The following is a 17,341-nucleotide window of genomic DNA, read 5'->3' on the forward strand; positions in this document are numbered from 1 at the left end:
CCTCTCCTCTCATTCCTGTTCCCCAGCCTTTAGCCTATGCTCTCTCTTTCTCTCTCTCACACATACACACACACTTCTCCGCAGTTGGACTCTGGTATTATGTGAGAAAAGGTAATGTCTAGGCAATCTCTCTGTCCCATAAATGTAGCCTCTGACAGCAGAAATGTGCTAGACTGAAAATATTGTATTCATTTTATCAAGAATGTTTTCTTGTTAAAGAAAACAGAAAGGGAGGGAAGTACAATGCCACTTTATGGTGCATGTTTGAGCCTTACCAGCGTAGCAAGTTCTGTTGAAAACTTCTAATAATTTCAAGAAAACCCTAAAGTAAGGAGCAGTGTATTCCCTGATAGGAAAGAGCGGAACATCAATGGGAACTGGGAGTACAGCTGGGTCTTTGACCTTCTCTTCTCACGTATCTGTATTCACAAAGACTGTTGGACAGGGAAAACATAAAATATTAACAGTTATCAGCCTACACTCATTTCTGTTTAGTTCTAGAATTTCACCTGTAGTTCCCTAGATGTAGAGGTAGGTTACAGAAAACTTTCTGTAGTTTACCGTCTCTTTTATTTTAGATGTGTTCCCATCTGGGGAACTGTAGGAAAATCAAAGACAATTCTTAAAGCTCTTGCTAGATTTAAAGCTGTATTTCTCAATTACAATGTAATCAAGACAGAGTTAGAAATGTGTTACTTCTGTTTAATAAAGCCTTTCTGCTAATTATAGTCTTTGGGGTCCATAATGGTGTAATTAAAATGTTAAAATGTGATGCTCTCATTCTATATTAGCATTTTATCTTCTTGGAATTAATACGTAAATAACAAACCCAAAAGATATTTATTTAAAATGTTTTCTTGGTTAATTGCTTTAGCCCTGACTATTAAATTCTTTGTTCCTAAACTGGTCTTTCAAGTCTAATCTTCTTACCTGTTCCTATAGCAACAACATTTTTTTGAACCTTTAAATGTAGATCCATTCTACTATCAAAGCTGAAGAAATTATAAGGAAATAAAAGGCACCCAAATTTATGTGGCTTTCTTAATATCTCCTTACTTTTTTCATATTTGACCGCCAAATGACAATTGCCTTTAGACCTTACACAAATGTCACCAGACATGACTTTTGACTCTCTTTATTTTTCCAAAGTGTTTTCTTTAGAGAGTGAATATTCCATTACTTTGTATATTAAGTTGAAAATTTGATTCTTATCTTGAATACTCTTCACCAGAAGGCAGGGTCTCCTTCCCACTAATTTTTTTTTTATCCTCCTTCAAATTATGAGATCAAAACACATCCACTCTTTTCCCGTGCACTCATTTTTGCTCTTTGACAATTTGTCATTCAAGAGTCATTAAGAGTCTACTTGCAAGTAGACAATCTTAGTTCTTCGGAAACTGCTATCCCTTCTGCAGTCTACACATTCTAGCGAAGGAATTTTATTAATATTCATCTTCATAATAGCACCACCCAATGCATCATGGTGTTGACTTTGTTCTGTATGCAGCTGAAAGTCCAATTAGGAGAGAACCTTTGATATGGAAAGGGACACTGTGTTTTCTGGAGAGGAGTCACTTGGCCAATAGTTTCAGTGGAGGTGCAGCAACTAGTATGCTCTGTTGAGCTGTCCATCCTGTTCTGCCTAGAGAAACCTGGCCACCTGCCTGTTGCTTTATCAGATACTGTCCCTTTTGAACTTACTACTCCATTCCCCTTACAAAGCAGTAAACTTCAAAAATTATCAAGATATCTTAAATGTATTCCATGCATGTTCCTAGTAATTTTTAGCTTACAAAATATTTTCTTGGCTACTAGCTAATTTAGTTTTCACTACACTCTGTGAGGTGTTAGGATTTTTACTTTAACTATGAGGAAACTGATGCACTGAGAATTTGATTGTCTAAGGTTGCGTAGGTCCAGGAGTGGAGGCACCACACAGGTTAGTTTAAATTGGTAATTCTTTTTGTCTCTGGACCTGAACATAGCTCATTCATACCTTTTTCAGGTCTTCCTGCGAACATTGTACTTTTTACTGTTATTGCCATTATTATTATAAGTTTCACGTGTACAAAACAACATAATGATTAGACATTTATGCCCCTCACAAAGTGTTAACCCCAACAAGTCTACTATCCATCTGACATCATCGATATCTATTACAATACTATTGATTATATTCCCTAAGCTGTACTTTACATCCGGTGACTATCTGTCTATATTTATATCTATCTATTTATCTATTTATTTTAATTATAGTTGATATTTAATACTATTTTATATTACTTTTAGTGTAGAGCACAGTGGCCAGGCATCCATACAACTTATGAAGTGATCCCCATCAAGTTCAGCACCCATCCATTACCATATACTCTTAACAGGAGAACACACTTCCTCCCTTGAATAAGCAAAGCTTAGAAGAATATCTGATCTTAGATTCCCCAGGATCTGTTCCATTATATATGATTTGTATTGTCTGAGTAAGCCTGTTTCCTTGGGCTTCAGTGTTAGCCCTTTTAGAAAGCCAAGATTGTCTAGAAATGTGTCATACCAAAGTATTTAGTTTCTTGCTTTGTAATATGCACTGTTTGGACCTTTGCAGAAGTCATTCCTCTGATGATAGAAATGACTTCAGATTTCAAGAGAAAACAGCATTCTAAAGTTTAGCCTTTATGTCAAATAGAGAAGAACAGGAATATTTCCAGGCCTAAAGACGTTTGGGACTAACTTTCATTCTAGAATAAAAGAAACAGAAACCAAAGAGCAACTCTAGGTGATTTGAAAGTGATATTCTTAAGTGCAAAATGAGACAGGGAAAATGGAAGAAAGAATTTGTTGAAAGGACAAGGTAGGAAAGGGGAGAAATTAACCTTTAAAAAAGGCTCACCCAGATGACTCCAAAAATGCAAAAAAGAGGAGACTGACTCCCAAACAGCACCATGACCAAAACAGACATCCGGCTCTCACTAGCCTTGGGTGAGCCACTTGCCTGCTCTAGCCTCAGTTTTCCTATCTGTAAAATAGGAGTGGTCCTTCTTACCGTACCTGTCTCACAGAGCTCTTATGAGGATCAAGAGTTAATCTATGTGGGAGTGTTTCGACAAGTATAAAATTCTGGAGCTGCAATTACCTAAACAAAGATGTAGGAGTCAGGGTTTCAGCAATTAGCCAATCTAATGAATACTACTTCGTAAAATTAGGAAGTATCTCTTCTCACGAAATAATGACAATTGGGGAATATACACTTTAATCACAAGCTATGGAGACCATTTATAAGTGGAAGGGAGCTGAGTCACCCTTTTTCCCTGCTTTGCAGTGCTTACTTTGGGAAACTACTTACCTGTCTTGGGACTCAGTTTCCATATTTGTAAACTGAGACTATCAGAGGGCTTTTGAATTCTGGTGTTGCATATATATATTTTGAAAGACCTTAGAAACACTGAATGTTCATTTCCTTACACGACGACTGAACAAAGATATCTGGTGGAATCGATTCAAACATTGCTGATCACTATCCTTAGTGACATCCTAGAGAAATCAAACTCCTTTTGGAAAAGTGTTTTGTTCCAGTGAGACTTGTATTAAAAGTGAAGTTGCCTGATTTTTTTTCTTTCTTAGTTTTTTCTTACTTTTTTCAGCTTTATTGAGACATAATTGACAAAATTGTTTATATTTAAAGTGTACATCTTGATTTGCAATATACATGCATTGTGAAATAATTACCACAATCAAGTTAATTAACACATCCACATCCATTACCGCACATAGTCCCCCGTCTCCTTTTGTGGTAAGAACACTTAAGGTCTACTCTCAGCAAATTGAAAGCACCTATCTTTGTTAGTTTTTAACAAAAAAAAAAAAAAAAAAACCCTTGAATTATTTTTTCTGATTATAAAGGTAACATGTTTACTGTAAAAATATTAAAATGACATATAAAAGTCTAAGAATAAAGTAAATATGATTCATGAAGTTTCCACACAGATATGATTAATATTATTATATTGGTGACTCTCCTTTCAGACTTAGACAAAATGCATGCACAAAACTTATTACTTTCTAATTATTTTACTACATTTTAATATTGTCTATACTCTTGTAATTATTTATGTCTGTTGTGTAGGTATCATGGAAATACTATGTAACAAAGTGCTACTGTACATCTCGTTCCAACTCCACATTTAGTGGCATCATATTAGTAGCTTTAAATGAATAATGTTGGGAGTATTTGCCATAGAAATTGGTAAGGCCACACAGGACTTCCACCCTGCCCACATGAAGGCTGGTTGTTAAATATTTACCAGCATACCACTGAACATGCTGTTTCTTCAAGATTTACCTCTCCCACTCCCTATGAACATCCAAGTACAATAAGGATATCATTGTATTTGGGCATCATCCATTTATTTGTTCTATGCATCATGCCAAAACAAATAAAATCAATCACAGCTCTTCCGGGGACGGTGTCTACAGGCATTCAGGATGGGCCAGCGTTTGACATACCTTCCGAGGCTGTCCTACAATACAGCTTCTAACAAAACGAGGCTGTCCCAAATCCCTGGTAATAGAATGGTTTACCTGTATACCAAGAAGGTTGGGAAAGCACCAAAATCTGCATGTGCTGTGTGCCCAGGCTGACTTCGTAGAGTTCGTGCTGTGAGACCTAAAGTTCTGATGACCTTGTCTAAAATGGGAAAACATGTCAGCAGGGCCTGTGGTGGATCCATGTGTGCTAAATGTGTCCGTTACAAGATCAAGCGTGCTTTCCTTGCCGAGGAGCAGAAAATCGTTGTGAAAGTATTGAAGGCAGAAGCACAGAGTCAGAAAGCTAAATAAAAAAATGAAGCTTTGTTTGAGTAATAAAAGCAATTAAAAGGCAAATAAAGAAAATCAATCACAATCTAGTCTTTAAAAAATGTACACATATACTCACAAATGTGTATTTTTTAACAAAAAATAGTCATTTCATCAATACCTTTTTTATTATGCTGGCCTTTCCATTACACCTATCATGGACATATTTACCTTTGGATAATTATAGCTCCACATAACCATTTTAATGTTTGAATGGTGTTTGAATGAACTATGCTATGTTAAGCAAATCTTTCATGTAAACTTATTTCTAAACTTGTTAGCTGTGATAGACAACTTTGTACATGTACAGAGAGTGCCAAAAAAATGTATATACATTTTAAGAAAGGAAAAACCTGTGTCAAAATTGTAACACAATATATCCCATAACAGGGGTGGTCGGTTAGCTCAATTGGTTAGAACGTGGTGCTAATAACACCAAGGTTGCCAGTTCAATCCCCGCATGGGCCACTGTGAGCTGCGCCCTCCTTAAAACAAAACAAACTAAATAAAACATATATATATATACATATATAGCTCCCATAACAAAAGATGAATACAAATCACATTTGACTTCTGCAGTTACAAGAGGTGCTCAAAGTGGTTACCATCAGAGTAATTTTAATATAGTTTTAATACAGTTTTTTCCTTTCTTAAAATGTGTATACTTTTTTTTGGCACCCTCTGTGTTTTTACCTATTTGCTAGATTATTTTCTTAGGATAAAGTCCTAGAAACGGCATTGCTGCTTCAAAGGGGATGTGCGTTTTAAATGTTGATTGATATATAATGCCAATTTGCCCTCCTTAAGATTGTGGTTGTACTAATGTATACTCTGATAAGCAATCTCTTTTGGGAATCCTTGCTTTCTCTACCGTGTTTGCCAATGTTGGACATTATCAATGTTCTGAAATTTAGCTCCTGTAGTAGGTGAAAACGATACTTTAGGGCTGTATTACTTTTACATTTCCTTGAAGTTGAACACATCTCTATATACTTATCAGCACTTATAGTTTTTTTGACTAGGATCTCTTAATGTTATTACTGATGTTTTATCAATTAGTAGACTGGCTGACTAAAACTTAGGGATTGTGGAAAAGCAAGAGAAGGTCTTTTTCAATGTCCATGTCATTTCTGAGACCAGCAAGAAGTCAGTACTGCATGGTCTGTACTAATATGGAAGCAGGGTGGTGTGTGGTCTTTGCCACATTGGAAATCCTGTCATGCCTTCAGCATGAGCTAGGGACATCTGTCCTCACCAATTATTTGGCTCACTTTGATAGTTGATGTTCATCTTTTCTTCTCTAACACCAGGGAGCAAAAGCACCTCCCCCACCTCAATAGCCACTTATTTATTATGCTTCATGAGCACCTCCGAGTTGGTTGCCAATGTTAACTAGTGAACCCACAGCTCTCTTAGTAGAGGAATTGTGTTCAGACTGAGACATTTTGTCAGTTGAAATGTTCAGGAAGCTGGGCCGCTGGCCAAGTCAAGTGTCTTTATTTTCGATTCATTGCTACAGAACTCCCATGAAGTCAACTCATCTTAAAGTGTAAGATTTCATTGCTTCTTGAGAACGGGAGCCCTGCTTGGTTCACCTTTCTACGGCCTCCCCCTTCCATTTCTCAGTACCCCCACCCCCTCGAAATTAGCACAATGCTTGGCACAAACAGTCGGGGCATATTTACGATAGCTCAATTGCAAGCCTCATTAACCTGCAATTTTGCATTCTGAGAAGAACAGAAAGGCAGCAGGAATCAAATGGAGATACAGTTTGAACAATTTAAAGAGAAACCTTGGAAATTTTGTTATTTATTTGGAAAGTTCAAACATCTTATGATCTTATCAATTGACTCCTCTCTCTTCAAAACATACACAAAGCTTATTCTTCAGGGTTAATTAACCACATTACACTATTTTTCTACGAGATACTGTATTCTATCCTTTCATCCATTCATGTATAAGCTCAACAAATATTTACCAAACCCCTACTCTGTACCAGGAGTCTTCTGTTCTAACCAAGGAGGATTTCAAGTGAATAGCAAATAGCTTCTGTTTTCAAGGAGTTCACAGTTGAGCGGGCAGGACAGAGAACATAATTTATAGGGCCCAGTGCAAAATGAAAATGAAGTGCCCTTGAGTTTTTGTTTCTCATTTGTTTGTCTTGTTCTTTTGTTGTTTTTGGTTTATAGACACAGACAATAGTTTAGTGGTTACCAGAGGGTAAGGGTGGGTGGGAGGTGGGAGATGAGGGTAAGGGGGCTCAAAAATATGGTGATGGAAGGAGAACTGACTCTGGGTGGTGAACACACAATGGGATTTATAGATGACGTAATACAGAATTGTACACCTGACATCTATGTAACTTTACTAATAATTGTCACCCCAATAAACTTTAATTAAACAAAAAGAAAAAAAGAAAATGAAGTGCCCTTGTTCAACAATTATTAAGAATTTCAGGATGGTTCTAGCAAGCAGTAAACCAAGTTCAGGGCCCTTCTGAGAGCATGGCTTTGTGTGACTGCACAGACCACACGCCCATGAAGCTGGCTCTACAAGTGGGGGAACCATGGGTTCAAGCCCAATGGAAGTGTGATAAAATAGGTGTCATTGTGGGAGATATGCTTATAGAACTTTGGGAGCACAGAAGAAGGAGCAACTTAGCTAAAGAAAACTTCAAGGGGAAAGGAGGCATATAATTTCCCTGGAGGGGTCGTTGAGGGCCAGCTTGTGAAGGACTTTATAAGACATCCTAATGAGTATACATTTTATCTTTTTCAATGATTCCCAAACATTGGTCCATGAAAACCTGTACCACAATCTAGTTGAGGAGCACATGAAAAATAGATTCCTAAGCCCCATTCCAGACCTATTGAATTAGAATCTTTGATGGTGGAGCTAGAGTTGGTCAGAACGATTGTAATGCAGATCTGGTGGACACAATGGGGAAGCCACTGGAAGATCTGAAACAGGGAATGATATGGTAGGACTTGCTTTTCCAAAGGAGGTTACATCACAGAGCAGGGAAGGTGGGCTAGAGGGAGAGAGACCGAGAAGAAGGTATTTGAGATAGTCCAAGTGAGAAATTCAGGATAGAACGATAGTCTTGTCAGAGAGGATGCTGAGTAGACAATGAATTTAAGAGATATTTAGAAATTAGAATTAAAAAGACTTTGTAATCCATAGACTATAGAGTAAGAGAGAAGGGCTAAATTGGATGTGTAGTTATTAAAGATGTGTTTAACATTCCTAGATTGCCCAATGGGAGAAGATCCTGGTACCACCTAATCCAACAGGGAAAATTAGGAAAAGAGTGGGGAGTGAGAATGGCAATAGTAATGTTAAATATTTACATGATGATTGATCCTGACTAAGAACTTTATTATTTAATCCTCTCAGCAGCCCTATGTGGGATTATCATCACTTTTCTACAAATAAGGAACCTGAATCATAAAGAAATTAAATGATATGCCCACATTCATTTTTCTAAGTGAATGATAGGCTATGGCTTAAGTCACCACTTTACACATAATGATTTACTGCTATCCTTAGGTGTAATAGGAAAAAAACCAAAAAACACACAAAAAACAACAACAAAATATTAGGAGGTTGGAGACCAACATTGGAGTGTTGGCTTTGCCATTATTTATTCTTACAACCTTAAAGCAAATCAGTCACCTCTTTTTGACTTCACCTCATTTATAAGGTAGAGATAATACCTTATTGGTTGAACCAGGGATCAATGCAGATGATTTCTTAAGATGCTCTCTAACACCCACAAAAAGTAAGATTTAAAAAGTTTTAAAACAAGTGGATAAAATCTCTGTGAAATATCTTAAGAAATTTAAGTGATACTCTTGATTTTTTCAAAGTGCTGTGAAATTTTTAGTCAAGTAAAGGACAACATATCTGGAGACATTGCATTACATGGGAATTGGAAATTTATGGCTGTTGCTGTATGACTTACTCATGAATAAAAGACTCAAGAGTAGATCTCATAGTAAATGATGAACCAGTGCTGAACCCTAAAGTGTCCTCAGGCCCACTGAGGACAGAGCACAAGGACTTGGCCTTGAAAACAAATGGTGATTTGGTGGTGTGTCCAGAGGGGATTCATTCCTGGGTATCAATTTCAAGGCTCAAGGCCTGTTGCAAAGCTTTGTGAAGACTAGCTTGAGTGAGACCACCTACTTAAAGGTCTTGCAGCTATTTATGGCTGCCCAACGCATAAACCTTGGTGAGTTGCCTGAAACCTGGATAGAGTTAAAAGATAGCTCAGAACACTGCCTGCTCAACTTTGTCTTCAGCCTAAGGCTATTCTTATGGACAATGAGCATGGCTCTGCCCTAGGTGCCCTCTCAGAAAAAAGAACAGAGAGGAGGCTCAAATATGCTGTGTGCTTTCCAGAGAAATATTATGTCGCCCAGGCCAGGACAATTTTTGATTTTAGTAGTTGCACAATGGGGCCCTGCCTGAGACTATAATCATGTATAGCATTTCCAGAATCTACTCGTTTCTTGGGGGAACCATGGCTGGAAGATTTTGAAACTCTGGTCCTCAAATCTCAGAATCAGTACAGAGAAGATGATATTTTGAGGACAAAAGGACAAAAGTATCTAAGAATTAAGTTTGGGTAGACAAGTGGTTACTTCTATTTGCTTTTTAATGGAAAAATTGGTTGATTTTTTTTATGGTATACATTGACTTTCAATTTTGTTCTCGTTTGATTTGGAATCACTAAGCATAATAAGGATCTTTCAGCTTGGAAGCCCAGCCACCCTATATAGGTTTCTCCTTTCGGCAATTCCAAGAGACAATTTTTTACTTTCCATTTTCTTTGACCACCCAAATGTGGTCTGCTTGCTCTTGCCAGAATATATTATATAGTTTCTCTGCCAGGTATATGTCTTCATGCTGATATCTGGCCATGAGAGTCCTACCCATCCATCAGAACCCTTCTCAAATCTGACTTCCTTTACTAAGCCATCTGGGAGCCCTGAGAGCTGCTTAATTACTTCCTTGTCAGGAGTAGGTTTGAATATGGATTACAGCTATTTTCAGTTGGTTTTATGGTAGACTCATGTGTCTATCTTTCTCCTCCAACCAATTGTGAGTTATTATAGGTGGGGACTGTGTCTCATTTCATGTCTATATTTTACATGTAACATTGAAGCTGCTTAATGTGTTTCTGGTAAGGCGAGTTGAAAATTTTTGTGCAAATATTATGAGAATATTTCTCTTTTTCTGACTCAGTTGAGTTGTTGAACCCTGTTTTAAAAAAGGAAGCACTGAGAATTTATACAATTTGTCCAAATCTGGAACCTAAGAAATAGCAAGAACAGATCTTGAACTTATAGGTTGACTCCAAGGCTCCTGCTCTAACTCCAGTAGCACACTGCCTTAGGCCTTGGACGTGGCCTTCTGCTACCACTGCTGCTACCACCACCACTATTACTACTGTGTAAGCCTAAGACAATGTGTGTTAGTTTAGCAGCTATTTTATAGTTTGGGCTCATTTCGAACTTTGAGAAACAAAACACCCAGGTCCCTTATTATAAAAGTCATAGCTCTCTGATCTTTCAGGTATAGAACTGAACAGGGGAAAAGGTGCTAAAATTAGATGGCCTGGATACTCCCGTTTTCAGCCATCTGTGCATGCCTGTGTCACAGAAGTGGTCTTGCTTCATGTTCTTTCTCCTACCCCAGAAGTAACTGCCTTGGCTTGTTACTCAGTGCTGGTTTCTAATAGGGGAAGAGAGGGTTAGCTGTTGCCCTTGTTCAACTTAGTCTTAGGCTGTCCCTTAGTATCTGGGCTTTGGGGAGTGGTTTTTGTCAATATTCCTGTTCATCCTCTCCATGTCAGGCAGCTGCCTCTATCTTTCATCTGTAATTGACCTTAGGTAGGTCATCTGTAATTGACCTTAGGTAGGTCATCTGCAATTGACCCTGCCTCTCTTGTAGCAGTTACTTGGTCTTGATTTTGTAGAATCCTGGTTTCAAGATGATAAGTGGTAGAGTGTTTTTGCTTCTATCTTTCATTTAGCATCAATGGATTTTTGCTTTGTCCTGGGAGAGGATTTTCTACTTAGAAGTAATTGACCATTTGGTCATACTGGTTTTATTCCCAGATTTCACATGGGCCCCTCTCATAACTTCAGGATTACAAATCCCCAGGTACTATGCCAGTACAAAAAAAATAATTTGGCTTTATTTCAGTAGCCTTAGTGAAATATTCATTTTTTTCTCACTGGCTTTGATTGGATCATCTCTCCTTTTCAAATTTATGAATGTTGGAATACCATGCTCTTCGTCACACACTCACTCCTAGAGTTGGGATCAGAGTCAACTCTACATGAAGTACATCGGCTAAGGGTGGTGAAAGGGGTGGTTTGACAGAAGAAAATTGGGGTATTGGAGACTATTACCTGGAATGAGATAATTGGGCTTTGAAAAGTCTAAACAAAAAATACAAAAGGACAAACAGAATTTTCAATCTGATAGTTAATAAATAATAACTTAACTGAACTGAACAAATGATATTTAAAGTGTCAGATGCGCTACGTGATTTTCTTTGCCAGGGAGAATATAAGACACAAAGCTTTCCTGCTGGTATTTTAGATATCTGTGAAGAGGTAGAAAAGGCTTTTAAAAAAATAGATATTTATTTTCTGATTTTGAAAGTGAAACATATTTAATGATTAAAATGTATACAGTACAGAAGTAAAAGAATCATAATGATGCCATCACCCAAGGCAAATACCATTAGTGTTTTATTTGATATATTTATCTTCCAGTCTTTATTGTTTGTGTGTCACCATTTTTCAATTAAATTTGAAATCATATGGCATAATTTTCTATTATCTTCAATTAATATTATTACATATATATTTTCCCCATGTTATTAAAATACTTCATAAACATAATTTTAAGACTACATAATATTCTATAATGATTACCCTATTCTTACATACATAGATCGCTTTCTATTTACTACTATAAATAATATTGCAGTAAACATCTCTGTGTATAAATCTTGCCTGCATTTTGTATAAATTAGAAGGTTGTTTTAAAGACAGAGAATCTTTCTTAGTGGCTTAAAATTATACCCTTTGGGGGTCTGGACATTTGTAAAGCCAGATTGGCTTTTAATACCCCTCTCACGAGTAGAGATTGGGACTAATGAGGAACTGGTATGATGGGATATGATTTTGATGCTCAGAAATGCCATGTTTGCCAGTCTCCATCTCAGAGAACTATGGAGAGGGAGTATGTAATAGGAAGTTGGGAAGCTCCTACTTATTTAAAGGCTTTTCAGGCAAAAGGCATCATGTGCATATAAAGGATCAGTTCGGACCACAGCAGGCACATGGTCAGAGATGAAGGGGGCCCTAGCAACAAAGTGGAGGCCTTCATATTTTATTTCAGAAAAAATTCCCATATAGCTCCACACTACCACTGCTACCCTAAAAGGAATAAATGAAAGCTAGAATTCCTATTATCTTGGCATCAAATTCTACCCCCTGTAGTCACAGCTATAGTATCTATTCTTTAATAAAGGCCTGATTCTGGGGGCTTTTCAACCTTATGGGGGGAAAAAACACAGTCCTCTTCTTTCTGAACTTTTACACAAGATCCAAGAGCAGAAAATAAATTTAATTTGAGTTTTTAAAAATTACTTTTGGGTGGACAAAATAACATAATAATCAGACATTTACACCCTTCACAAAGTGATAACCCCAACAAATCTACTGCCCATCTGACGCCATACATAACACTTACAACACTATTGACTATATTCCCTATGCTGTACTTTACATCCCTTGTATGTATGTATGTGTGTGTATGTATATATATAAATATATATATGTATATAAATTATAGTTGACATTCGATATTATTTTATATTAGTTTTCAGGTGTATAGCATAGTTGTTAGACATTTATATAATTTATGAAGTGATCCCCTAATAAGTCTAGTACCCATCTGACAACCATACATAGGTTTTACAACATTACTGACTATATTCCCCACTGTATTTCACATCCTCATGACTATTTTGTGACTACCAATTTGTACTTTCTAATCCCTTCACCTTTCTCACCCATCCCCTCAATACCCCTGCTATTTAGCAACTGTCTGTTTGTTCTTTGTGTCTATGAATTTATTTCTGTTTTATTTGTTTATTCTGTTCTTTAGAGTACACATATAAATGAGATCATATGGTATTTATCTTTGTCTGACTTATTTCACTTAGCATAATACCCTCTAGGTCTATCCATGTTGTTGCAAATGGTAACATTTTATTGGTTTTTTTTATGGCAGAGTAATACTCCATTGTGTATATGTACCACTATTTCTTTGCCTAACTTATTGATGGGCATTTTGGTCATTTCAATATCTTGGCTATTGTAAATAGTGCTGCAGTAAACATAGGGGTGCATACATTTTTTCAAATTACTGCTTTGAATTTCTTTGGGTAAATACACAGAAGTGGAATTGCTGGGTCATAAGATAGTTCTATTTTTAATTTTTTGAGGAACCTTTATACTGTTTTCCATAGTGGCTGCACCAATTTGCAATCCCACCAACAGTGCACAAGGATTGTCTTTTCTCCATATCCCCGCCAACACTTGTTTCTTGATTTATTGGTGATAGCCATTCTGACAGGTGTCAGGTGGTATCTCATTGTGGTTTTTATTTGCATTTCTCTGATGATTAGTGGAGCATCTTTTCATATGTCTATTGAGTATCTGTATGTCCTCTTTGGAGAAATATCTAGTCAGGTCCTCTGCCCACTTTTTAATTGGATTGTTTGTTTTTTGGTGTATAAGATTTTTAAAAATAATTTTTGGATATAAACCCCTTACTAGATGTATCATTGGCAAATATCTTCTCCCATTTAGTAGGATGTCTTGTCATTTTTCTGATGGTTTCAATTGCTGTGAAAAAACTTTTTAGTTTGATGTAGTCCTGTTTGTTTATTGTTTTCTTTAGTTTCCCTTGTCTGAGGAGATATAACAGTAAAAATATTAATAAGGGTAATGTCTGAGAGTTTACTTTCTATATTTTCTTGTAGGAATTTTATGGTTTTGGGTCTTGCAGTTAAGTGTTTAACTCATTTTGAGTTTATTCTTGTACATGGCATAAGAAAGTGTCCAGTTTCACTATTTTGCATGTATCTGTCCAGTTTTCCCAACACCATTTATTGAATAGACTGTCTTTACCCCAATATAAATTCTTGCTTCCTTTGTCGTAGATTAAATTACCATATAAGCATGGATTTATTTCTGGACTCTATTTTGTTGCATTGATCTATGTGCCTATTTTTATGCCTGTATCATGCTGTTTTGATCACTATGGCCTTGTAGTATAACTTGATATCAGGTATTGTGATACCTCCAGCTTTGTTCTTTCTTAGGATCAGCATGGCTATTCAAGGTCTTTTATGGTTCCATGTAAATTTTAAGATTATTTGTTCTAGTTCTGTGAAAAATGCCATTGGTATTTTGATAGGAATTGCATTGAATCTATAGATTGCTTTGGGTGGTATGGACATTTCAACTATATTAATTCTCCCTATCCATGAACATGGTATATGTTTCCCTTTATTTGTATCTTCTTTAATTTCTCTCTTCAATGTCATAATTTTCTGAGTATAGGTCTTTTACTTCCTTGGTTAAATTTATTCCTAACTATTTTTTTGATATAATTGTAAATGGGATTGTTTTCCTAATTTCTCTTTCTGATAGTTTGTTATTGGTGTATAAAAATGCAACCAATTTGTGAATGTTAATTTTGTATCCTGCTAACTTACGAAATTTACTTCTCAGTTCTGACAGTTTTTTGGTGGAATCTTTGGGCTTCTCTTTCTATAGTATCATGTCATCTGCAAATAATGACAATTTTACATTTTTCTTTCCCACTTGGATGCCTTTTACCTCTATTTCTTCTCTGATTGCTGTGGCTAAAACTTCAAGTAATGTGTTGAATAAAAGCAGTGAAAGTGGGTATTCTTGTCTTGCTCCTAATCATAAGGGGAATGCTTTTAGTTGTTTCCCATTGAGTATGATGTTAGCTGTGGGTTTGTCATATATGGCCTTTATTATTTTGAGATATGTTCCCTCTATTCCCACTTGCTGAGAGTTTTTATTATAAGTGGATGCCGGATTTTGTCAAATGCTTTTTCTGCATTTATTGACGTGACCATACAATTTTTATTTTTAAATTTATGTGGTGTATCATGTTAATTGATTTGTGGATACTGAACCAACCTTGCATACCAGGAATGTATTGCACTTGATCGTGGTGTGTGATGTTTTTAATGTATTGCTGAATTCGGTTTGCTAATATTTTGTTGAGAATTTTTGCATCTATGTTCACCAGGGATATGGGCCTACAGTTTTTTTTTTTTTTTGTAATGTTTTTGTTTGATTTTGGAATCACAGTAATGGTGGCCTCATAAAATGAGCTTGGAAGCCTTCCCTCCTCTTGGATTTTTTGGAATAGTATGAGGAGGATAGGTGTTAATTCTTTTTTGAATGTTTGGTAAAATTCACCTGTGGGGCCATCTGGGCTTTTGTTTGTTAGGAGCTTGTCGATTTTCAATTTCATTGGAAGTAATCGGTGTGTTTAAGTTTTCTGTTTCTTCTTGATTCAGCCTTGGAAGATTGTATGCTTCTGGAAATTTACCCATTTCCTCCACATTGTCCAATTTGTTGGCATAAAGGTGCTTGTACTATTTTCTTAAAATTTGTTTTATTTCTGTGGTGTCTGTTTTCACTTCTCCTCTTTCATTTCTGATTTTATTTGGGTACTCTCTCTTTTTTTCTTGATAAATCTGGTTAAAAGTTTGTCAATTTTGTTCATCTTTTCAAAAAACAAGATCTTTGTTTTGTTGATTTTTCTTTTGATTGCTATTTCATTTATTTCTGCTCTGATCTTTATTATTTCCTTCCTTCTACTAACTTTGGGCTTTGTTTGCTGTTCTTTTTCTAGTTCCCTTCGGTATAAAGTTAGACTGTTTATTTGAAATTTTTCTTGTTTCTCTAGGTAGGCCTATATTGTTTGAATTTCCCTATTAGGACTGCTTTTGCTGTGCTTTGTAGATTTTTCATTTGTCTCAAGGTATTCTTTGATTTTTTTCCTTGATCTCACTGTTTACCTATTCATTATTTAACAGCATGTTATTTAGCCTCCATGTGTTTTTCAGTTTTTTTGTTGTAATTGATTTCTAGTTTCATACTATTGTGGTCAGAGAAGATGCTTGAATGCTTGATAGGATTTCAATCGTCTTAAATTTATTGAGACTTGTTTTGTGGCCTAACGTGTGTTCTATCTTGGAAAATGATAGCTTTGCTGGGTAGAATAGTCTTGGTTGTAGGCCCTTGTTTTTCATTACTTTGAATATTTCCTTCTAGTCTGCAAAGTTTCTGTTGAGAAATTCGGTGATAGTTCTATGGGAGCTCCCTTGCAAGTAACCAGTTGTATTTCTCTTGCTGCTTTTAGGATTCTCTCCTTCTATTTAAACTTTGCCATTTTAATTATTTTTTTATTTTAATTTTAAAGATTTTATTGGGGAAGGGGAACAGGACTTTATTGGGGAACAGTGTGTACTTCCAGGACTTTTTTTCCAAGTCAAGTTGTTGTCCTTTCAATCTTAGTTGTGGAGGGTGCCATTCACCTTCAAGTTGTTGTTCTTTCAGTCTTAGTTGTGGAGGGCGCAGCTCAGCTCCAGGTCTAGTTGCTGTTTCTAGTTGCAGCCCATCATCCCTTGCAGGAGTAGAACCGGCAACCTTGTGGTTGAGAGGACGTGCTCCAACCAACTGGTTGAACTGGCAATCTTATGGTTGAGAGGACGTGCTCCAACCAACTGAGTCATCCGGAAGCTCAGCCGCAGCTCAGCTCAAGGTGCCGTGTTCAATCTTAGTTGCAGCGGATGCTGCTCACCATCCCTTGCGGGACTCAAGGAATTGAACTGGTAACCTTGTGGTTGAGAGCCCACTGGCCCATGTGAAAATCGAACTGTCAGCCTTCAGAGTTAGGAGCATAGAGCTCTAACCACCTGAGCCACCAGGTTGGCCCTACCATTTTAATTATGATGTGTCTCAGTGTGGTCCTGTTTCGGATCATCTATTTGGGACTGTGTCCTTCTTGGGCTTGTATGTCTATTTCCTTTGCCAGCTTTGGAAAGTTTTTAGTCATTATTTCTTCAAGTAGGTTCTTGATCTCTTGCTCTCTTTTTTTTCTTCTGGTACTCCTGTGATGTGAATGTTGTTACCTTAGATGTTGTTTCACATGTCCCTTAAAATATCTTTTTTTTTTTTAATTCCTTTTTCTTTTTGCTGTTCTGATTGGGTGTTTTCTGCTGCCATGTCTTCCAAATTGCTGATTTAATCCTCTGCTTCATCAAGTCTGCTGGTGATTCCTTCTCATGCATTCTTCATTTCAGTTATTGGATTCTTCACTCTGACTGGTTCTTTTTTATGATTTCTATACC

The 17,341-nt window shown here is 36.6% G+C and overlaps 1 protein-coding gene and 1 pseudogene across 7 annotated transcripts in view; both read left to right on the forward strand.

Annotated features, from left to right (window-relative positions):
* Positions 1-17,341, forward strand: part of ATP13A4 (ATPase 13A4) — a 136,316-nt gene that overhangs the window by 227 nt on the left and 118,748 nt on the right. The gene's annotated exons all lie outside the window — the stretch shown is intronic.
* On the forward strand, positions 4,477-4,830 carry LOC308505519 (large ribosomal subunit protein eL34-like; annotated as a pseudogene). Its single transcript has one exon. The product of its transcript is annotated as a large ribosomal subunit protein eL34-like (transcript).

Source organism: Rhinolophus hipposideros, assembly GCF_964194185.1.
Source record: "Rhinolophus hipposideros genome assembly, chromosome: 2".
Lineage (NCBI taxonomy): Eukaryota > Metazoa > Chordata > Mammalia > Chiroptera > Rhinolophidae > Rhinolophus > Rhinolophus hipposideros.